This window comes from Mustela nivalis, assembly GCF_964662115.1.
Source record: "Mustela nivalis genome assembly, chromosome: 12".
Taxonomy (NCBI): Eukaryota; Metazoa; Chordata; class Mammalia; order Carnivora; family Mustelidae; genus Mustela; species Mustela nivalis.
In genome coordinates, this window is record NC_139031.1 from 30,511,100 (window position 1) to 30,533,260 (window position 22,161).

Here is a 22,161-nt window from a genome sequence, read left to right on the forward strand (position 1 = left end):
TTTTGTCAGTAGCTCACCCAAATGCAATAAGTTAGCACTTCCCATTTGTGTCTATTCTGATACCTAAGCAAGTTCATTTTTATTTTATTTTTTTATTTTTTTTTATTTTTTATTTTTTATAAACATATATTTTTATCCCCAGGGGTACAGGTCTGTGAATCACCAGGTTTACACACTTCACAGCACTCACCAAAGCACATACCCTCCCCAATGTCCATAATCTCACCCCCTTCTCCCAAACCCCCTCCCCACAGCAACCCTCAGTTTGTTTTGTGAGATTAAGAGTCACTTATGGTTTGTCTCCCTCCCAATCCCATCTTGTTTCTTTTATTCTTCTCCTACCCACTTAAGCCCCCATGTTGCATCACCACTTCCTCATATCAGGGAAATCATATGATAGTTGTCTTTCTCTGCTTGACTTATTTCGCTAAGCATGATACGCTCTAGTTCCATCCATGTTGTCGCAAATGGCAAGATTTCATTTCTTTTGATGGCTGCATAGTATTCCATTGTGTATATATACCACATCTTCTTGATCCATTCATCTGTTGATGGACATCTAGGTTCTTTCCATAGTTTGGCTATTGTGGACATTGCTGCTATAAACATTCGGGTGCACGTGCCCCTTTGGATCACTAGGTTTGTATCTTTAGGGTAAATACCCAATAGTGCAATTGCTGGGTCATAGGGCAGTTCTATTTTCAACATTTTGAGGAACCTCCATGCTGTTTTCCAGAGTGGCTGCACCAGCTTGCATTCCCACCAACAGTGTAGGAGGGTTCCCCTTTCTCCGCATCCTCGCCAGCATCTGTCATTTCCTGACTTGTTGATTTTAGCCATTCTGACTGGTGTGAGGTGATATCTCATTGTGGTTTTGATTTGTATTTCCCTGATGCCGAGTGATATGGAGCACTTTTTCATGTGTCAATGTGCGAAAGGAATTCATTTTTATTTTATAATAGTCTACATAATTGTTCCAATAACTATCCATAGTGAACTGGTCATATGTGTCAATTTACCCTCCCTCTAGAAACCCAAATAAAATTTACAGGAATAAAACTTTATAAATCAAGAAGGAAAAATAGGACAGGAAAAGGTTAACAGTGGAAGAGAAATGTAAAACATATTTGAAAGACTAAGTGTGGGTGAAAGAATGACTAAGGAGACAGAAGAAGCTACAATCTGGTGACTAAATAGGAGGCTAGAGTTTAAAATTTAAAACTGAGAGATACCAAGTAAAAAGTCATAGTGGAACTACTGGGGAAATCTGAAAAAAATTTAGTTTAATTAATACCATTATAGCAATATTAATTTCTTAGTATTAATAAATTGCTATGTTATGCAAGATACTAAGATGAAAGGAAGCCAGGTGAACAATTTTTCTAAGACTTCTGTAAATCTATAATTATTTCAAACCATTTAAAAAGGACGTATTTAACTAAGCAGTTAAGGATCTTGTAGGTAGAGACAGAAACATTAACAAAACACAACAATGAATAGGAGTATCACACCACAAATTCTCCAATAATGGTTCCCTTGAGTCACCATGGAAATAAGATATTACTGATAACCCAAATAATATTATTGGAAATGAAGGGATGCCTGGGGGTCTCAGCTGGTTAAGCATCTGCGTTGGGCTCAGGTGTTTATCCCAGGGTCCTAGGGTCGAGTCCCACATCCAGCTCCTTCCTCTGTGGGGACCCTGCTTCTTTCTCTGTCTGCTCATCCCCCTGCTTGTGTGCACTCTCACATAAATACATGCATACATACATACATACACACATTCTTAAAAAATCTCCTATGGGAAATGGAAGTGGATAGATATCAGGGAAGTCTTCCTGGAGAAGATGTTTCCACACTGTTGTGAAGGATGAGCGGGACATATCTAAGGAAAACAGAGGATAAAAAATTCCAGGTAGATGTAATACCATGAGTGACATGGGTCAGAAAGAAACATGGCACATTTAGTGTTATTTGATGTGAAGAGAAATAATTTTTTTAGGGGTGGCATTGGAAAAGATGAGAGTGTAGACATTGGCAGTAAATATAATCAACAGGAACTTGTATAATATCCTAAACATTTAGATTTTTAACTTAAAGAAAATAGGGAAAGTTGAGTAAAATTTAACAAAGACTGATATGATCAGTTCTGTGTTTTGTGAATGTTATCCCAGAGGCTATGAAGAGATCAACAGTGTTTTAGTTTAATTTTTAGAAGAGATCAACAATGGAAATCCAAAGGCTATGACTATTTTACTTTATACCAGGTGATCACGGGCATCAGAGATATTATTTGAAAAGACTGCAGGGTCCTAAATCCTATTAATTATATAGAAATCAGGATGATTTAGTGTTATTTGGATCAGAGGCTATTGAAACAGAAAAATCTAGACTGTACCCAGATAATTTTTCAGGAACCTAGTTGTAGATTAAGTATTAGTTACCAAGACTTAGAAAGAAACAGGGGAGTAGATTTGGTTGGAAGAGAAGACTGTAAGGAGCCATTTCCATTTTTATCTATTATTTTAAGTTGCCTATAGAATACAAAGGTTTTTCAAGAGGCTGTTGGACCTCAACATCATCATTCTAAATGAGCTATAAATTTGGGAGTCATTACATACTTGAAGCATGGGGATTAAATATACTTGCCCAATGAAAGTTTAAAGTGAAGAAAAATAAAAATAATACTCTGTGAAATACTTAAGTAAGCTGAAGGGAAAAAAAAAAAACTACGAAGGAAATGAAAACAACTCTACCATTGATTTCTGGGGAAATAAAACAATATAATTGGTTCCCAAGAGGTAACAAAAGGAGTTTCAAGCAAAAGGGTAGGCTTTAAATTCTAAATGGTTTGGGTATCAAATAATAAAATGAAAATATCTTGGATTTGGTAACTAGAAACTCATTGATGAACTTGAGAAAACTTTTATCTACCCTCTACCAGTTTATATATGTTTAAATGTTTAATATAAGTTATATATGTTGAATGGGCTCAAGAAATATGGAGGGAATGACACTATTAACTTCTGTGTGCAAATGATGAAATACATTAAAGGGTTCTTTATGATGGTGTGAATCACAAGCACATATATATGCTAAATATACAGGTACAGAGCTGGAGAAAGGAGAAAAAGAGATAACTGATGGTAGAAAAGGCTCCCAAAGACTTTAGAAGGAATTGAGTCCGAGGTCCAAGTGTAAATATTTGTGGATCAAGAGATAAGATTCCTTTAATACATGAAGATAAATAGAGAAGAGATAATCAAATAAATTATAGTAGAAAACTTCGCTGAGCTAAGGAAAAACTTCAGACTAAAATAAATTAACTCGTTGAGCAACTTTAATACAAGAGATAAATATCTATTCTACACAACCTCAATGAAGTGTTTAAATTAAAATGGAGGAAAAAAAATCTTAGAGTTTGAAAAAGATAAAAGAGGTAACAAAAATGATGAAAATAAGCTTGGAATTAGAATGCTCCACTGCCTGCCACATAGGAAACTAGAAAAGGCTGAGGCACATGTCCAGACTGTAAGAGAAAAAGAAATATAAGCTAACAACCTCATCCTTTCACTTGTGAAGGACATGTGAAGACCAAAACAGACCTTTATACTTTTCAGAAGAAATTACTGAATTAAGTTTCCCATGTGATACACCCTCTCCCTCATTATATTTAAGACTATTTAAATGTCATTTTTTCAAAAAGATTTTACTTGTTTATTTGACACAGAGAGAGAAAGTACAAGCAGGGGGAGTAGCAGAGGGAGAGGGAGGGAGAGAAAGAAGCAGGCTTTCTGTGAAGCAGGGAACCCAATGCTGGGCTTGATCCCACGACCCTTGGATCAAGACTGGGGCCAAAAGCAGAGGCGTAATCCACTAAGCCACCCAGGCATCCCTAAATGTCACTTTTTGAAGAGGATTTTCCTTAACACCCTAAACAACATTGCATCACATCTATCATTTTACCCTCATATGATTTTCCTTGCACCATCACCTAATAATATATGGTTATTTGTCTATGTTTTTCACTGCTATTTCTCTGATGCCTACAACATCTAGAATCTGAGTGAATATAAAAGCCAGTAACTGAAAATGAACTTTATGCCTTTATTGTCTCTTATAAACAGAAAGGAACAGTCTTTGCTTTAAAAGAAGGAGAACATAATGAACTTGGGAACATGAAGAAAGTGGTCCAACTTTTTAATTGTTTTGGACAGTCGAAAAGGTAATTAAGGCACACCCAGAGGGATTGCTTAGGAGCATTTAATGGGTCATTTACTCATTCATCCAGCCTACATTTACTGAGTTCTTACTGTGCCAACATTACCACTTCCTTCCAGCCCTCTCAAGGACTTCGCTCTTTGGGTCATTTGAAATTCGTGTCATTGCTCTCTACCTCTTACTCATCACTCCCTTTCTGTTGGGGGTTTCCAGCAGTTGTACAAATATGCACTAGGCTATCCTATCCCACTTCAAACTCCACTCAAGCTTTCTGCTGCCCTTTACAGTCAAATATTTCCTGTTTTTATTATCACATTTAATCACTAATTTTTTAAAGTGGAAGAAGTTTTAAATTATCAATAAATACAGTGACTAATGTAACATTCATCTATGCAATATTTTAACTAGGTTTTTAACTAGGATTACCGAATATTAATATTTTCTTATATTGTTTAAGATATTTTTAACTCATATGAAACAATAATAGTTAATAAAACTGAAATTTCTTTTTTATCACTCATAGTCATTCCACTCCCCCTAGAAGTAACCACTACTATGAAGCTGGTATTTATCTACCCTCTACCAGTTTCTATATGTTTAAAACCATGATACTATTTATGTTTTTAATTTGTATAAATTTAGAATACTGAAGGTCTTTTGTATGACCAGCTTTTTATATTTAATCATAGATATCTGAGATGTTTCTATGTTAACAGATATAGTTTAAGTTCATTAATCAATTATATTATATTGTTCCTTCATATGCATATACAATTTTTACTTATCCATTCCCATGCTGATGTAAAGCTATTTCCACTTTTCATTATATTTTATGTCATTATCTTTATGTATTACTCTTTTGTAACCTAAGCTCATATCTATCATGAGTTAATATTAAAAGAGTTTAAACATCTTTCATGAATAATTTTACTAATTTGTTACCATATCCCACCAATGTTATGTAAAAGGATAATTATGACAACATGTGTGGTATGAAAATAAACTTTGGAAGAAAATTAAAACAGTGAAAGGGTGACTGGAGGAAAAGGAGTTAGGACACTAACATTAACAGGGGAAGAGTTAAGAATGCAGGAGATATTGATAAAGGTTATTAAAGATTATTAGATCCAGAATTTTAAAGGTTATTAAAGGAATATTGATTCCAATGGAGTAGTGGGTTAGAGGCCAGATTAAGAAAGATATTGTGGACAAATGAAAAAATTGGAGAGAAATTACCCTTTCAAAGAGTTTGATTGGAAAAACACACACACATACACACTCACGCACCTGCTTTGGAGGAGCCCAGTTTAAAAACTTGAAAGTATTGCTGTCTTAAAGAAAAAGAAAAAGAAAAGTTGAAATCACAAGAAGGAGTAGTAAACACAGAAAGATTTGTTTAGACTGGGTGAGAGATTATTTCTTCTTATAAGATTAAAGAAGATGCCCAGGAATTATTTGTGTTTTAACATTAATTTATGATTCAGGAAAAACAAGTAAGTATAAGTGTGACAAAATGCCCACTTCAGTCTTCCTCCTAACAATGTTAAAGGCAGAGCACTGTGAAGGACTCTATAGACTGATGATTTTTTTGAGTATTACCTAAACTTTTTAATCACATTATAGAGGAACCAAATGTTGTCAACCTGTAAGAATTTAGCTCATCATTTAAAAAATGAAAATTAAGAAAAAGCACTGCACAATAAATATAATTGTGGATGACATTTCCATGGTTATAAGCATTAAACCTTAAATTTAAAACTAAAGATAAATTATAATAAATCTTGAAAGAATTTTTATATACTATAAATCTAGATTAAGAGACTGAGAAAAGTAAAATGAAAGTCTAGATCAAATGTGCAATATAAAAAAGAAAACAAAGAAATATTACAAAAACAAAAAACTTGGCACTATATAGGAAAACAATTTTATAACTAGATACATCTGTAATACTAATAAATAGATTGAATTTCATTTATATAGATTATAATATTAGTGAAAAATCAAACTTATTCTGAAATAACAGTTGGGTTAAAGGGAAAATAAAACTGAAATTGAGAATTCAGAAAGCAGTGATACTAAAACAAGTGTATATTAGAACCTGTGAGATCTAGCTAAAATGTGCCCCTTAGGGATAAATATGAATTTAAAATAAAAGGCTTAATTTTCCCCCTTTGAAAATAAAGGAAGAGACTCTATGCCCCCTCCCTTTTCCTAGAGCTTTTACTTTGGAATACATGTAATTATAAGGTCTTTGTTACTTTGAAAAGCATGTTTATCTTTTTAAAGCCTAAATAAACCTCTTTACAGCTTTACAACTCAGGACTGCCTTTCTCAAGAACCTGGGAACCATCTCTCTGAAATGTAATCATTAAAGAAGGAAGAGACCCTGTATCCCAGTGTCTGTGGGAGAAGAGCCTAAATTTCTCTGATGTTTTGTTGCAAAACTAACTTCCATTATAAAGATAGAAGAAATTTATTTTTCCTTTAGATAAGCTAATTAACTAACACAGATGGTTACCTCCAATTACCAGGTGAATTTAGGATGATCTACATGTGACAAATGGTGCTATCAAGTCCTTTTACTTGAGGGGTGATGATTGTTCATCCTGAGAACATATATGTGATGGTTGTATCTTTGGAGATATATATATATATATATATATGATCATACACACACACACACACAGAGAATATATATGCACTGTCTTTAGAGGATTACCCGTGATGCTCATCACATCACATTCTGGATTAATGCTTATTTAATAAAAAATTGCTTTCTTTTCTTCTAACTTCATAGAAAGATTTTCTGAGTTGGGAAGAGATTTTATTTTTAATCATACTTCCCAACACTAGTGGGAGATTCATTGCTTAAGTACTCATATTACAAGAGCTCAAAAGAAAACTGGAATAAATAATTAAAACATTTTCTTAATATTTTTTCACCATGTTAATCAATCAGAGGAAACATAATTATATCTTGTTATTTTTTTTACTAATAAAATCGTCAACAGTTATTTGGAATTAAGTTTTTGTAGGTTGTTCTTTCCTTGTGATGCTTTCCTACAATACTAAACATGGCCTTAACATTTGACCCAACAATTGCATTACTAAAAAGTTCCATCTATCCCAGCAAAATGAAAACTTACATTCACACAAAACCCCATGTGTAGATGTTTACAACAACTTTATTTGTAATAAATTCCAAACTAGAAACAACCCAATGCCTTTCAAAGTGTGCATGATTAAATAAATGATGCAGAAACAAACTATTTGTACATTTAACAACCTGGATAGATCTCAGGAAATTATGCTGAGAAAAAAAAAAAAGCCAGTATCAAAAGATTACACAATGTAGTGTTCCATTTTTACAACTGTTTTGAAATAAAATTCTAGAAATAGAGGACAGATTAACAGTTGTCTGTGGTTAGGGAGGTGTGGAAAGACAGGAGGTGGCTGAGGTTATATATGCATGGCAAGAGTAATCTTAGTGATGAAACTTTGTATCTTGACTGTGTTGGTGGTTACATGAGCTTAAACTTATAAATTTGCACATAACTATATATGTGCACATGAACACACCTATATGCACAAGCTCATATAAAACTTATAAATCTGAATAAGGTTGAAACTATGTATTAGAGTCAGTTTCCTTATTAATATATTGTACTGTGGTTATGTGGGATATTACCATTGGGAAAAACTGGCCTAAGAGTATATGGGAATCTCTACTTTCTTAAAATGCATGTGATTCTATACTTCTCTCAAATTTTTTTCTTTAAAGTAAATTTTGAAATATTTAAAGCCAGATCAACACAACAAAGAACATTGCTTTGTTTTACTTAACGATAGCATTCTGTATTTCTGTTACAGAAATAAGGTTTTTTTCTGAAACTTTAAATCATAAATAAACCATGCCTAAAATTATCCCCTTGATCCCATAATACACTGGGAGTTCTTTTCATGTATTCAGGATCACAAAGTTGATAGTGTAAGCCCACTACTGCTGAAAGAAGAAAGCTCTTTTAATAAATACATAATGTTTCTCTAATCTAGTAAAAGCTATATTGCTCACTAATCCTTGTTTAGAATTCAGTGATAAGTATAAGAGAAAAACTACTAAATATTAATATTTCCCTATAACTCTTGTACATATTTACAACAAATTTACAATTAAACAAATTATACAAATTTATACAAATGTACAAAAAGTCACACACACACACACACACACATACACACACACAGAATTTAGGTGAGATACTCTACAACATTGGTAACTACTTGTTTGGTATTTTGGTATTTTGGAAACATTTTGTCACAAGGTCACACATCTTTTTAAAAATGTGAAATGGTTATAAAAATATAAAATCTAATTCTGTGAAGGGATATATTCTAAGTAAGTAATAAGCATTTTTCAAAGAATTGGGGAACTTCCAATGGGCTGCAAATATGAAGCCAAGCACTATTTATTTATTTATTTATTTAGGAGAGAAAGAGAGAGAAAGAGAATGTGGAGGTGAGGGGCAGAAGGAGAGGGAGGCTTTAAGCAGAATCCACACTGAATGCAGAGTGGTAAGCAGGACTGGATCTCACAGCCCTGATATCAAGACCTGAGCTGAAACCAAGAGTTGAACACTCAACCAGCTGTGCCACCCAGGTGCCACAATTTTAAAAAAAGAATAGATGGAAGTTTATAGAATATCAATTTTAATATTAAATGGAGGAACTCATTATGAATATACAACCTCTTGGGGAATTTAAAACACAAAACGGTATAACAACAAAACATATTGTTAATTGCAGTAAAAATATTTATTATCCTTTTCTACCATTGTTTATCTAGTTTGGGACAGGAAGTATCTGAATGATATCTTGAGGAGTGCAAATTAAAATAAGGACGGGACATCATCACAGAATATGGTAGCTCCTGTAGTAAGACATGGTTGATTGATAGGTTATGTTTTAAAAGTCACAATACATGTAAGGTGAGGATGAAGGTAAAAACTACATAAAATGCTTCAAAAATAAAATATAAGGAGACATCAAGTTAGGATCAGAAAAAAAAAATGGATGGACAAATAAACCCTCATAAGAAGTCCAAATTAATATATGAAACTGCCATGGAAAAAATACTTGACAGTATAGTCACTTAATACATAAAAACTTCCTTACCCTAGGCCCTGAAGCCATCAAAATAAAGCCTTTTGGCCACAAAAAGAAATATCTTTATTGGATTTGACTGCCTTACTCTTTGTGATTGTGGGTGGGATGAGAGCAACATATACAATTAGAGAATAAAAAGATCATGGGTATACTTTTTCAGGAAAACTAGTTTTCCCTTCTAGTTGAAATGGAGTCTATAAAATAAAGATGATGGCATGAAACTGGTATGAGGAAATGTTACCCTTCTGAATATTCTGCAGGTCAAGAAGAATTGATTGATCATATCATTCAAATATTTAAATTGTTACACTGAAGCTTTATTTGTTTAAGCATAAATTTGAAAGCAAAAACTTATCCTATAACAATATTGTTTTGTTTATCATTATTATTCTTAAGAAATGTTAGACTTAAAGGGCTCTCAGATTTGGGCAACCAAATTTTATGAACTGAGTAAAGAACATTAAAAATTGTGACCAAAAATGTGCATAAAAATGTCTTTCCACCATAAAAACAATGCTTTATAGAATTTGTAGATGTGACCAAAAGTTGTGTTTTATATATATGGTATGTACACCCTTGTCTTGAAGAAGTTTTTTTCCGGATATGGATGTAAACTGAATGTGTTAGCTTTTTAAAAAAGGAAGAAAACACACACATTTAATTATGTGTTTTGTTTATTAATATACATGTGTTGTCTTATAGGAGTGGTCCTCAAACTTGAGTATGCAGTAGAATCAGGGATTTGTTAGAACACAGATTATGGGGCCCATTCAGGGTGTCTGACTAAGTGTAAGATAAAGTCTAAGAATTTTCATTTCTAAAAATTTCACAGATGATGCTAATGTCGCCAATTGAGGGCTACATTTTGAGAACCATTGCTCTAGAGGAATTCAGAAGAGGAAAGATATCATTGAAAAGCAGGGTAACTGAGTGTGTTTTGTGTGGAGGAGGCAGTTCTTACACTGTGATTAACACTGATTTATACTTGATAAGAATTTTTTTTCATGTTGGTAATGGTAAATTCAATAATTGTTACTGTTACCTTTTTTCCCTCTTGCTTTTTTCCTTCACCTTTTTCTTCTTTGCTTCTTCTGGCTGAGAATAGTCTCATCAATTCCAATCTCCATGTTTTAATAAAAGAAATGGCGTTTTTAATCCTAGTAGTTTAAACTGGTATATTCCCAGCTGGTCCAGAGCAATTTCCTATAACATTTTCCAGGCTACATATATAACTTGTTTCGAACATCAATGTCTCTTCTGTAAACCAGTCAAGCTGTTTCAACTGAACGCAGCAAACTTCATTATTGAAGCAAAGGAGACCGAGTTGGGGTGCCCTAATGAATGTCAGACACAGACAAACTCTGCAATGTCAGCAATGTTTGCTCAATATTTCCAATTGCAAAAGCAATATAAATAGCGAAATGTCAGAGTGAAGATACAATAGGGGGTAGGTACATAGGTCAGATTTTCATTTTATCTTCTCCAATGGAAAATTTAACTCACCGGAACTTTCTAAAAACTCCAATAAACTTACTTTTATTTTTGAAATGTGGCAATTTCTTTTGTTTGGTTGGGGGTTTTTTCCAATTAAAATATATCATATTTATATAAAAATATAATACTTCATGTTTCTTCTCTCCAAATTATGGGTGGTACTCAATATGGAAAAGGAGAGGGGCAGGAAGATTCATTTTTTAAAAATAGCTAAGGAATGATTTTAAAACAACAGAATGTACTTTAAGATGTATTTTCCAACATGTTCACACTAAGCATTAAAATATATTCACCCGGGAGGGAGACAAACCATAAGTGACTCTTAATCTCACAAAACAAACTGAGGGTCGCTGGGGGGAGGGGGGTTGGGAGAAGGGGGTGGAATTATGGACATTGGGGAGGGTATGTGCTTTGGTGAGTGCTGTGAAGTGTGTAAACCTGGTGATTCACAGACCTGTACCCCTGGGGATAAAAATATATGTTTATAAAAAATAAAAAATTAAAAAATATATATATATTCACAACATTTGTACAGGTAGATGTTGATTATATATGTCTAATACATCATTTACATAAGCATCATTTTATGAGTGATAAATGAAAATCTTTAAACTGTAGCTCAAGGCTTTTACTTATGAATAATGAAAGAAAAGAATCAGATCCCTCTGGGCCCAAACTAATATAATAACAGTCCTCTGGACATCATAAGTTTGAAGTAAATAGGAGGAGCTAGACACAGAGCAGCCTCTGCTTTCCACTGCCTAACCACAACGCTGAGTGCACTGAAAGTCCCTGCTTCAAGGCAGCTTTGCAATCAGCCTCCAGGGGCCACTCCAGGCCATGGTTCTCTCTGGGAGCCTTCTGGCTGGGGAACACACACAACGTTTCATCTTTTTCTTTTTCTTCTTTCCCTTTTGCTTTTGAGAAGAGCTATTTGGATAAACATCTTTATTCATTTCCTAAGGGCAAAAGGGAAAACTCAGTGAACCTTAGTAATGCAACATTAATTAAGCTGAGACTTTACCAGCCAAGAGATATATAACAACAATTAATATATTCAGTCCCTGTACACACAAATTATAGCAAAATAGACAGGCTTCAAAGTAATTTTTCCAGTATGTAAGGGAATAATTCTCTTACCACAATGCTTTCTATAAAACTCTATAAAAATTTTATTTTAATCCCAATAGCTAAAGAGACTATGCTTCCACAGGCAGGATTAAATTTTAATGGGTTCAGAAGATCATAATAGCAATTGTAAACATTTAGTGTTAACCATGTTAGCCTGTTCAAAACACTTGACTTGTATTCTTTTCTGGCACCATAACACAGGTACAATTATTTTCACATTTTACACAAAAATTGGAGGCACAGAGAAGATAACTAACTTGTCCAAAATTACAACTAGGAAGTGGCAGAGCGCGAATTAAACTGGAACAATTTAAAGCTCGGACTCTTCCAGCTGCTGTCCTTTACTGCCTTTCTTCTGTCATATGGTTAGTTGTCTCATTATGTTTTGTTTGTTTTTACTAAGTTCCACGCCTGTGACTCAATTATGATGATATGCATACAAATGAGTATGTCTGTCCTGTTCTTATATAAATACATAGCACTTTGGGTTAAATGCAATGCATTAAAATGTATAAGATTAGGAAATTCTGAGAGAAATACAGACACAGATACACTTATGAAGGAGATCTGCTGGTCTTTTAAGCCCTTACAACATATTTAAAAAATAAGTAAAAGCCTGTCTTTAAATGAATCTATTTGCCAAATTATTCTCAAAGACAGAATTAAGCAAAATTGTCCATACTTTATTTAAATAGTTGAAAGTATATATCGAGTCTCCCTCTGGAAATGACTTAAAAATCCCCCATTGTATTTTAAAAATTATCCACTGGATATTAAAATTACCCAGTAGATGTTATAATTTTACACAAACAAAATGTACACGGGCAGGGTCTTTAACTTTTTTAGTTTCATTGAGGTTAGTTATCTGGTCTCCTTAGAAGCACTATTCCTATGGCAGACTAGCCTTTATGATGGATAAACATGAATTGTCCTCCGAAATGTACTTTTTGGGTTATTATGACATTTTTCAAAGAAGTGTTTACCTGTACCCAATTGTAGGCTTCAGAAATTTGCATCTGATAGTGTATTATTAAGGAAAAATTTGGCCTATTTGAACCACTTAAAACTAAATGGGTAAGTCTTCTAGTATGTAAAAAAAAAATAATAATTAATCTATAATCCTCATCTTTTTCTCTTATATTTTTGTCTCCATTCCTACTTAAGATAAATTTATGGTATCATTGCGAGGTGTTACAGACCTATGAATTTAGTGCTATTCAAGATATGATATACTGAAGAATATTTGCCATAATATTTTGAAATGTTATAATGTTATAATTATGTTAGAATTCATGATAAATGTAAATACACACAGATATATATATATATATATATATATATATATATATATGTTTCAAGATGTATATCTGTATATTTATACAAATATACCTAAGGAAAAATACTAAGTCCTTCACAACATCCTCACAACCCTCTTGCACACTTCAGATAATTCTGGATTGTCCTTAGTCATGTCATAATGCATCTCTATATTGAGAAAATTGCAAAAAAAAAAAAAATATATATATATATAAAGATTAAGAGAAGACTTACATTTATAGACTTGAAGTAGTTTATTTCAAGCATTTTCAGGTACCTTTGTTTTATGTGTCATTTATAGAATCTTATGATTCCAAAATTAAGAATGGCAAAATAATACAATCCAATCTATCATTTTATTGGTTAGTAACCTAGGAGAAATAGAACCTCCAAATTTTGAACATCTCCATTGTCTGATATGTAAATAATATCTCATTAAAATACATGTGTAATGCCTTTTTAAACTTTTCAGGAAAATAAAAAAGAATTTTCAGCCTACTCCCTAAATATCTAACGCTGGACTTCTTATCTGATTGATACAGACTAGCTTGCTTATGCTTCATTCAACCCAAGACCTTTGTATAAGCCAGTCACCTAAGATGAGAAGTCTTCTCATTATAATATGCAATGTATGTTATCTCCTTTTACCACTTTTCTTATCACAAAGATCTTTGTCAAAGCTTCTCAAATAGCCATTTAAATGTCTGCTCATGTATTCTATTTGTGTCAAGTATGATAGGAAAGAAAAACCTGTTGTTTTGTTTCTAATCTGTACACACTTGATTTCTTTTTCATATTTTCTCCTGCTAAAATTGAGGAAGTTTACTTATAAAAACATTATAAGTATTCACAATGTTATTTTCAGAATAGTTGTTTCTGTTTGTGGAAGATAATTTTGACATTTACTTACTTGTGATTTGCCCCTAGAGATAGACTTAGAGGAAAATGATAGAAATATTGATTGTCAGTTTGTAGAAAAGCATTAATCTTTATAAGTGACATAGGGCTGAACTCATATATTTCTGCAAAAAGATAATTTTGAGGATGAATCCAATATATTCCTTTTGGAAATGAAATTTTCTAACTTACAAACAAATAAATTATAAAGTCACTAGGCTGACATGAAGTAGCAATTGAAATACAACCAACTCTTGAACCTTACAACATTTCTTGCCTGAGGCCCATTATGCAAACCCATCTATTAGGAAATATTTAAAAGGAAAAAAACAGAGTTTTATCTCTAGGTTAACCATTGAGTTCAACATAGACTTGAACATGTTCTTGATTCCCACCCCCACCCACTTCATCTCAGAATATTAGATATAAATTTACCTACAGACAGCATAAAAGATATATTTTTTCCAAGATCCAATTACACAAAAAAATGAAAAATTGGCTCTTCCCCTCTTTCCATCTTAATCCTGGGAAATCATCAAGGCTTTATGATCCTTGAAGTCTAGACTTCTTATACATAGGGATAATCCACAGCATTTTGCCTATTCTTATGCAAAAGGATGACTCTGACTAGTGAGGCACCTCTCTGTTAAGATCCTGGGTAATATTATGTTTGATGTGCCAAGAAAAAAATAGGAATGTGTCTTATAATGAAACTGAAGATGGCTTCAGCCACACACCCGGAAGGCAGTGAAGTTTCTGAGAACTGATAGAGTTTCTACAACAATCATGGAGATTGGAGCCTGCTTGAGAGGAACTCCTTGGAGAGGCAGAACATTATATGGGATGGTCATACGGATGCCCATGAAAACGAGGCAATGTGTACCCTGGCTATGGGTCACTGGGAGGGAATCTCATGCCAAACTTGGCATGGAGGAATGGAGCTAACAGGAATTGTATTCACCCTGGCACTGCCTTTGTTCTTTCTCCAATTATACTCTGCTAGCTAGAGAAGCTAGCTGCTTGAAAGGATGTGCATTGAGGAGTAGGAAAAGGTGGGAGGAAAAGAACAGAAATTGTCTGCCTCCTCTCTATCCAAAATTATTCACTACCGCTGAATGTCTTGGTAACCACTTTTATAGCTATAACTAAATTCAATACAATTTAAGGAGCTATTAAAAGACTTATTAAAAAAGGGAATTTACAAGTACAATGTAATTTTATTTTTACATAAGATGTAGATATAGATAAACTATATTCAAATTATGAAAGGGAAGGCTAATTGTATTATATCTTAAGGTTATATAGCAGCGCTTAGCATATTCTTTGATACCAGTATATAACCTGATTATAACTATCTTGAGTAATCTTAATCAGTAGCAAGTCAATATTCTTTAAACTTAAAGCACTGAAAGCACTGGGCTGTATAAATCTGGAAAGAGCAACAGTTGGATAAACTATAATGAGAAATATGTAGATAAGGTACAAAATCATAATTTTCCATGAATTCATTAAAGAGCTGAGGTCCCAGGGCAATAAAGTACCTTGAAATTCAAGGAGAAACAAAATCCTTCAAGAAGAGATATCTAAGATATCTCTGTGGATACAGAGAGACTAGATGCCATACAAGTGGATAAGAAAAAAAAAAAACCTGAAATTTTGATTAATTGATAAAGGACAAGTGTGAGCTAACTGGCAGTTTAGAATCCCCGAGAGACCCAGAACAAAAAGGATTTCACACTCACTTGCAAGTCCATTTCTGGTGACCTCTATTAGCTACCCTCAAAACAGACCGGAGGCAGAGTAAATGATCAGAGGAAAGCCCCTGTGGTTAGACAAGGATGCAAGAGGGAGGGAACTGCCACTGTGGGAAAGGCACAAAACTTCACAGTACTACCTGGAGCCTTTTTTTGTACAGAATCTGATAAGATTACTTCTGGGGGATGGGCAGGAAACAGTGTCACACTTATGATACAATAAAAATGTGCATTATTACCAGTATATTGGTTAGAAAAGAAAACCTATCTCAGGGAGAAGCAGGCTAGGAATTCATACCAATATAACCAAGGTCTACCACTGGAGAGGGGGGAGAAATCTTTGTCTGACACAGGGTCCACCATAGATATAAAGTGAACTTTGGTTGCAATAGTAAAAATGGGTTGGAAAGATGAGGGAGCCTCACTCCACATTTTAATCACAATGCCTATCTAATAAGAAGCTGGACCAGGAAAATACACTGCCCCTCACCACAAGCCTCAGCAAGCATCAAGTGAGAAGGAATATCATTCTACCACCAGGAGGGTGGACAGATAGCTTTTGTTTTGTACAAGAATTCCATAATGGTTGATAGCTCCTAATGGAACATTAACACAGAAAAACTTTCCTGATCCTTAATCTCTCTACTAATAATCACAAGGCAGTGGTAGACCACTGCTGGAAGAAGTTAAGGCATTTGGTACACCAATGTTACCATAGTCAAAAGCAAAACCCAAATTCACCACTACTCCTAACAAGAGTGACTCAACTACTCACCAACTAATAGCCAGACAGAGAAAAAGTCAGGCTCATTTGAAAGAACAAGTATTATTTACCTTATTCTCTACTATTCTACATTGAATGACTGGCAATCGATAAAAAGTTATGAGACAGGTAAGTATGAAAAATATCCAACTTGGTCAAAGAATAAGAAATCAACAGACCCAGAAATGGAGATAATCCAAGTGTTAAAACTATCAGTCAGGGATTTTAAACAAATGATGGTTTTTATGTTAAAAGGTCTAAAGAAATAGTAGACAAATGGATAAAAACATATGGAACTTCAGTAAGGAGATGGAATCCCTAAGAAGCTAAGAAAATAATTAACTTGATGTAGATCAGTAGAAATATCCAAAATGAAACATACAGGGAAAGTGGGGGAGCAGCGAAAAAATAGAGTATCCAAGAGTTATAAAATAAATAGCATCAAACTGTCTAAAAAACATTTAATTGGAGTCCCAGAAGGACAAGAGAAAAAGAATAGGACAGAGCAGTTGGGAAAAATAAAAAAATTAAAGGCTCAAATCTTCAAAAAATAGTGAAAGATATTAAACCATATATCCAAGAAGCTTAAAGATCCTAAGATAAATACTAAGTGCATACACATACTTGTACAGCCATGTCCTCTTTTCAAATTGCTGAAACCAAAAGTAAGAAAATTTTGAAGGCAGCCAAAGAGGGGGGGAAACACAATACATAAAGAATGACTGCTGATAAGAATTTTAGTAGACTTGTTTTAAAACTATGCAAATCACAAGTCAGTGGAATAAGTTCTTTAAAGTACTCAACTTAAAAAAACAAAAACAAACAAGCAAAAAACCAAACGTTAACCCAGACTTTTTCACCCAGTGAAAATATCTTTACAAAATGAAGGTGACATAAAAACTTTTTCCCATAGGGGCGCCTGGGTGGCTCAGTGGGTTAAAGCCTCTGACTTCCACTCAGGTCTCGTGATTCTAGGGTGCTGGGATTGAGCCCCGCATCTGGCTCTCTGCTCAGAGGGGAGCCTGCTTCCCTCCTCTCTCTCTGCCTGACTCTCTGCATAATTTTGATCTCTGTCAAATAAATAAAATTAAAAATAAAAAAACTTTTTCCAACAAAGGCTTAGAAAATTCATTGCCAGCTCAGGCACAATCTAAGAAATGTTAAAGAAAGTTCTTTAGGCAGAAGGAATATAAATTCAGACAGAAACATGAATCTTCACAAAGAAATTTTGTACTCTGGAAACAAAAATGAAACACAAATAATAAGTTCTTTTTTAAAAGATTTTGTTTTTTATTTTTATACTCTTTATTATTGTACTATATTAATTTATAGAAAGTATTATCTCTTAAAGCTTGACATTTTTATTTTATAATTTATTTGCCTTAAAACACAGGGACTTTTTGTGAGTTTTTGCTTGTTTTTAAAGAGGAAACCATTAGTCTCTTGATTGTACTATGTAGAATTGGTCAAGAAAAAAAAAAATCTGGGGCACCTGGGTGGTGCACTCAGTTGAGTGTCCAACTCTTGGTTTCAGCTCAGTTGGTGATCTCAGGGTCCTGAGATCAAACCCCCATGTCAGGCTCTATACTTAGTACAGAGTCTGTTTAAGACTCTCTCTCCTTAGGGTGCCTGAGTGGCTAAGTCAGTTAAGCGTCTGCCTTCGGCTCAGGTCATGATCTCAGGGTCCTGGGATAGACCCCTGAGTCAGGCTCCCTGCTCAGTGTGGGGTCTGCTTCTCCCTCTGCCCCTCCCCCACTTGTGCTCACTCTCTCTCACTCTCTCTTTCTCTTTCCAAAAAATAAATTAAAAATCTTTTAAAAAAAACCTCTCTCCCTCTGCCCCTCCCCTGTGCATGTGCTCACTCGCTCTCTCTCAAATAAATAAATGCATTTTTAAAAAATCCCATAAGTGGGTATGTATAAATGATTCAGTATTTCTATCTGAATTTTTTCAAATATTATTTTATGGTAAAGTCAGACAGATAATAAAGAAATAATGATTGTACATGTAAAATTACATTCATTTAAGAATAATGGCAAAATTAAGCACAAGATGATGTATTTTAAATATTGGTATTGTTAAAGGTAAAATATTTGTTTATTAATAACACCCAAAAGCATAAAGCAATTTTTACAGACGGGTGAAGAATGTCTATTAACAGTAGCATAACCTTGCCATTATTTGAAATGCAGCCAATAATAATGTATTCTTTCTGTGTGGCTAAATGTCTGTCAGTTTATTCCTGTTCCCTAACTAAAACTCTGTAAATGACTTTTTAGCACTTGTAATTTTGCATTAAATATGGCCATGGGGGAATAAAGCTATGATGAACTTCCACATGTATCTCATTAAGAATTCAGATTTTATTTGCCAAATAAAAACCAAAATGCCATTTTCCAGAATTAAAGTGAAAATTATAGTAATAAAGTGAAATTTCTTCAATTACAATCATTAGTATGTAGATTGACACTAAATACTTAGCAAGTTACTTATTCTTCTACATACTTAAAATATTGGAGAAGCATAAGAAATGAGAGCTTAAGGGGTTTTTTCATTGCATTATGCTTGTGAAAATATTGCCAAACATAACACATAAACTTTGACTCTTTATATGACTATCTATAAATGAAAAGTATTTGTATACTCGGGAAGCCAAAAACTAGTCTGGGCCCTGAAAAGTAAGTAATATCTGAGTAGGAGTAGTAGAGGAATGGGGATTCTATGCATCAGTAATGTTAAAAAAAAAAACAAAAAACAAAGAAAAACTAACAGAAACAAGGACAGTTGGAATAATGAGTCTATGCTTGCTTCTATTCTACTGGAAGGGAGATAATGCTGAGAGAAAAACTCGTATGGTGAGACTGAATCATCTATTACCTTATAAGTAAGGTAGAGATTATACTTGAAGCAAAAAGCCAAAGAAAATATTATATGACTTTTCCTCCCTGACAAAAGGAAAATCAAGTATTTTTGGATGATTTGAAAAAAAAATCCATGTAGAATTAATATATTAAGTGGGGGGGGGTGGATACAAGAAAATTGATTATGCATTCTTGATTCATCTATATTTTGTATAAGAATATTGTTCTTAAAATATTATATGCTGTACTCACATTGCTTTATAAAGACAGATGCATATTATTACTTGCTACCACATTGAAGCTCTCCATATTTAATTTCCTATGTTATTGAATAAATGACCTATTTTATGTGTAGTAATTTTTATTTTATAACTCAATGCCCCCAAATTTATAAATTATAAAATTAATTTAAGGGATTATAATTGAAAAGTGTATTCATTTCTTCTTATATATAAAATACATGAATCTCGTTTTTTGTGCTGCAAGCCATCTCCCTCTGGAAGTCATTATCATTCCTAGACCCAAACCCATCCTCTGCTCTATGATGCTGTGGCTGGGACACTGCAGACCACATTTCTGCTTGCCAGCTGGTCTTTTATTAGATTCTGCCAAGAAGGTATGTTCAGAGAGAGACACAAAAGAGACCGAAAGAATTTTAAAAAAAGATACATACTCCTTCCTGTTTCATGTTAAGCCCTCCTTTCCCTTCCTGTTCCTGTTATTGTTATGTCGGAAATGTGCCTTCGTTCTGAAAGAGGCAGATAGTTTCCTACTCATGGAATCAGATTCATAACATCCCCATGCCAGCATCCCTTCCTAGGAAGTGGGATTTCAGCCCCGAAGGGCCCCTCACTCATGCTTCTAATAATTTCAAACTCTTTCCTCTGCTAATCCCGCAGGTTACCAGCTGCTGCTTGTAGTTGCTGACTTCTATGACACATCAACGTGCCGTTTTGCTTTTTTCCGCCTTTCAATCTCTAATTAACAATTCTTTCTGTCAAATTCTTTCTGTAAAAAAAAAAAAAAAAAAACTGATGTCATGTCTACCTCCTTGCTGGCTGATTGAGTCATTAGTAGCGGGAGTGGAAACTCAAAAGGGAGCCACTCAAAGACGGGCATTTGGAATCAGTTTGGTCTTGTCTTTAGTCAGAAACATAGTACTGAGCTCCTTAAAAATTGGAAATGGGATGTGACTAATCCACATCATATAGTGACATCATGATTAATCACATTATCACCTGTGTTTTAAGGCGAAGAAGCTAACTTCCTTGCGGGACTAACTGCTTCACGCAACTTTTCTGCAGTCATGATGACCCCAAGGAGTGCACTTGAACACTTAACAGAAAGAAAAAAACAACAAGCTCAGCTCTTTAAATTCTCAGCTCGAGTCAGATAACTGTAGAAATTCTATGACAGTCCTAAAATAAGCCCTTATTCTCTGTAGCCACAGGCCTGGTCTTAATTAAAATCAGACACAAACTTTAATTGAGTGGGTTGCAAAATTATAACAAGTTAAATTTGCAGCCTCATCAATTCTCTCTTGTAAAGGTTAGGACAAACTGGGAAGAGAGTGGGATCCTCATAATTGAACAGGGTTCATTGGATTAGATACAGAAAAATCTTCAAGCCTGAGTCACCCTGACAGTGCAAGAGAAGACCAGCCTTCCCTTGCTTGAAGGCCTTGTAATAACCTCACCTGGCGTTTTGCGAATAGATGCTTATTCTCAAGACCTTCTTACTACCGTCTAAAACGAGAGTAATATCTCAGTATGGTTCAGGAATTATGAAGTCTGACTTGGGAAGACATGGCTTCCACACCAAAAACACTGAAACTTTTGTGCCTTTATATTGGCAGAAATCTGGGAATGTGACTTAGAATTAGATCTATTTCTAAGTAGGATAACTAAATCCAAAACTGGAGTCTGTAATTCATAATAAACCCTATAAATGACATATACCATTTATATATGCCAATAAATGGTATCAATGACATGTAAGCTCTCTTAGACATTATCTCATTTAATTCTCTCCAATCCCCAGTGAGACTGTCAGCTGTTATTCCCATTTTATAGATAAAGAAACTGACACATAAGTTTAGCTTATTGTCAAAGGTTAAGTGTCTATTTAGTAATATAGTGTGCATTCAGACCTACATCTATTTGACACCTATTGTTTTTATTCTTCCCTCAACCCTATCCTGAAATAGAGCTTTATGATTAAGATATGTATCTCTCATTGATAAAGATTTAATGAAAGCTGTCTCAAGAAAAATTTGGCTGACTAAATTTAGAATACTAAAAAAAGTATCTACCCTTTGTTGAATAGCATTTAGTTTTGAAAAAATATATATTACTATTTGATTAAAGGAATTGCTTAATTTTTCTTTCATGAGAAATCAAGATAAGTTAATAACCTTGCCTGAGCCCAGAGTTCCTTGTTCTTATATTTGAGATAAATAGTTTACAGACTCTGTTTAAGGCACATAAGACAAAGCCAATGTTTTCCAGCATTTTATTTCCTTATAAACTGTGCCCTGTTATCTTTTATAGTTTTATTATTT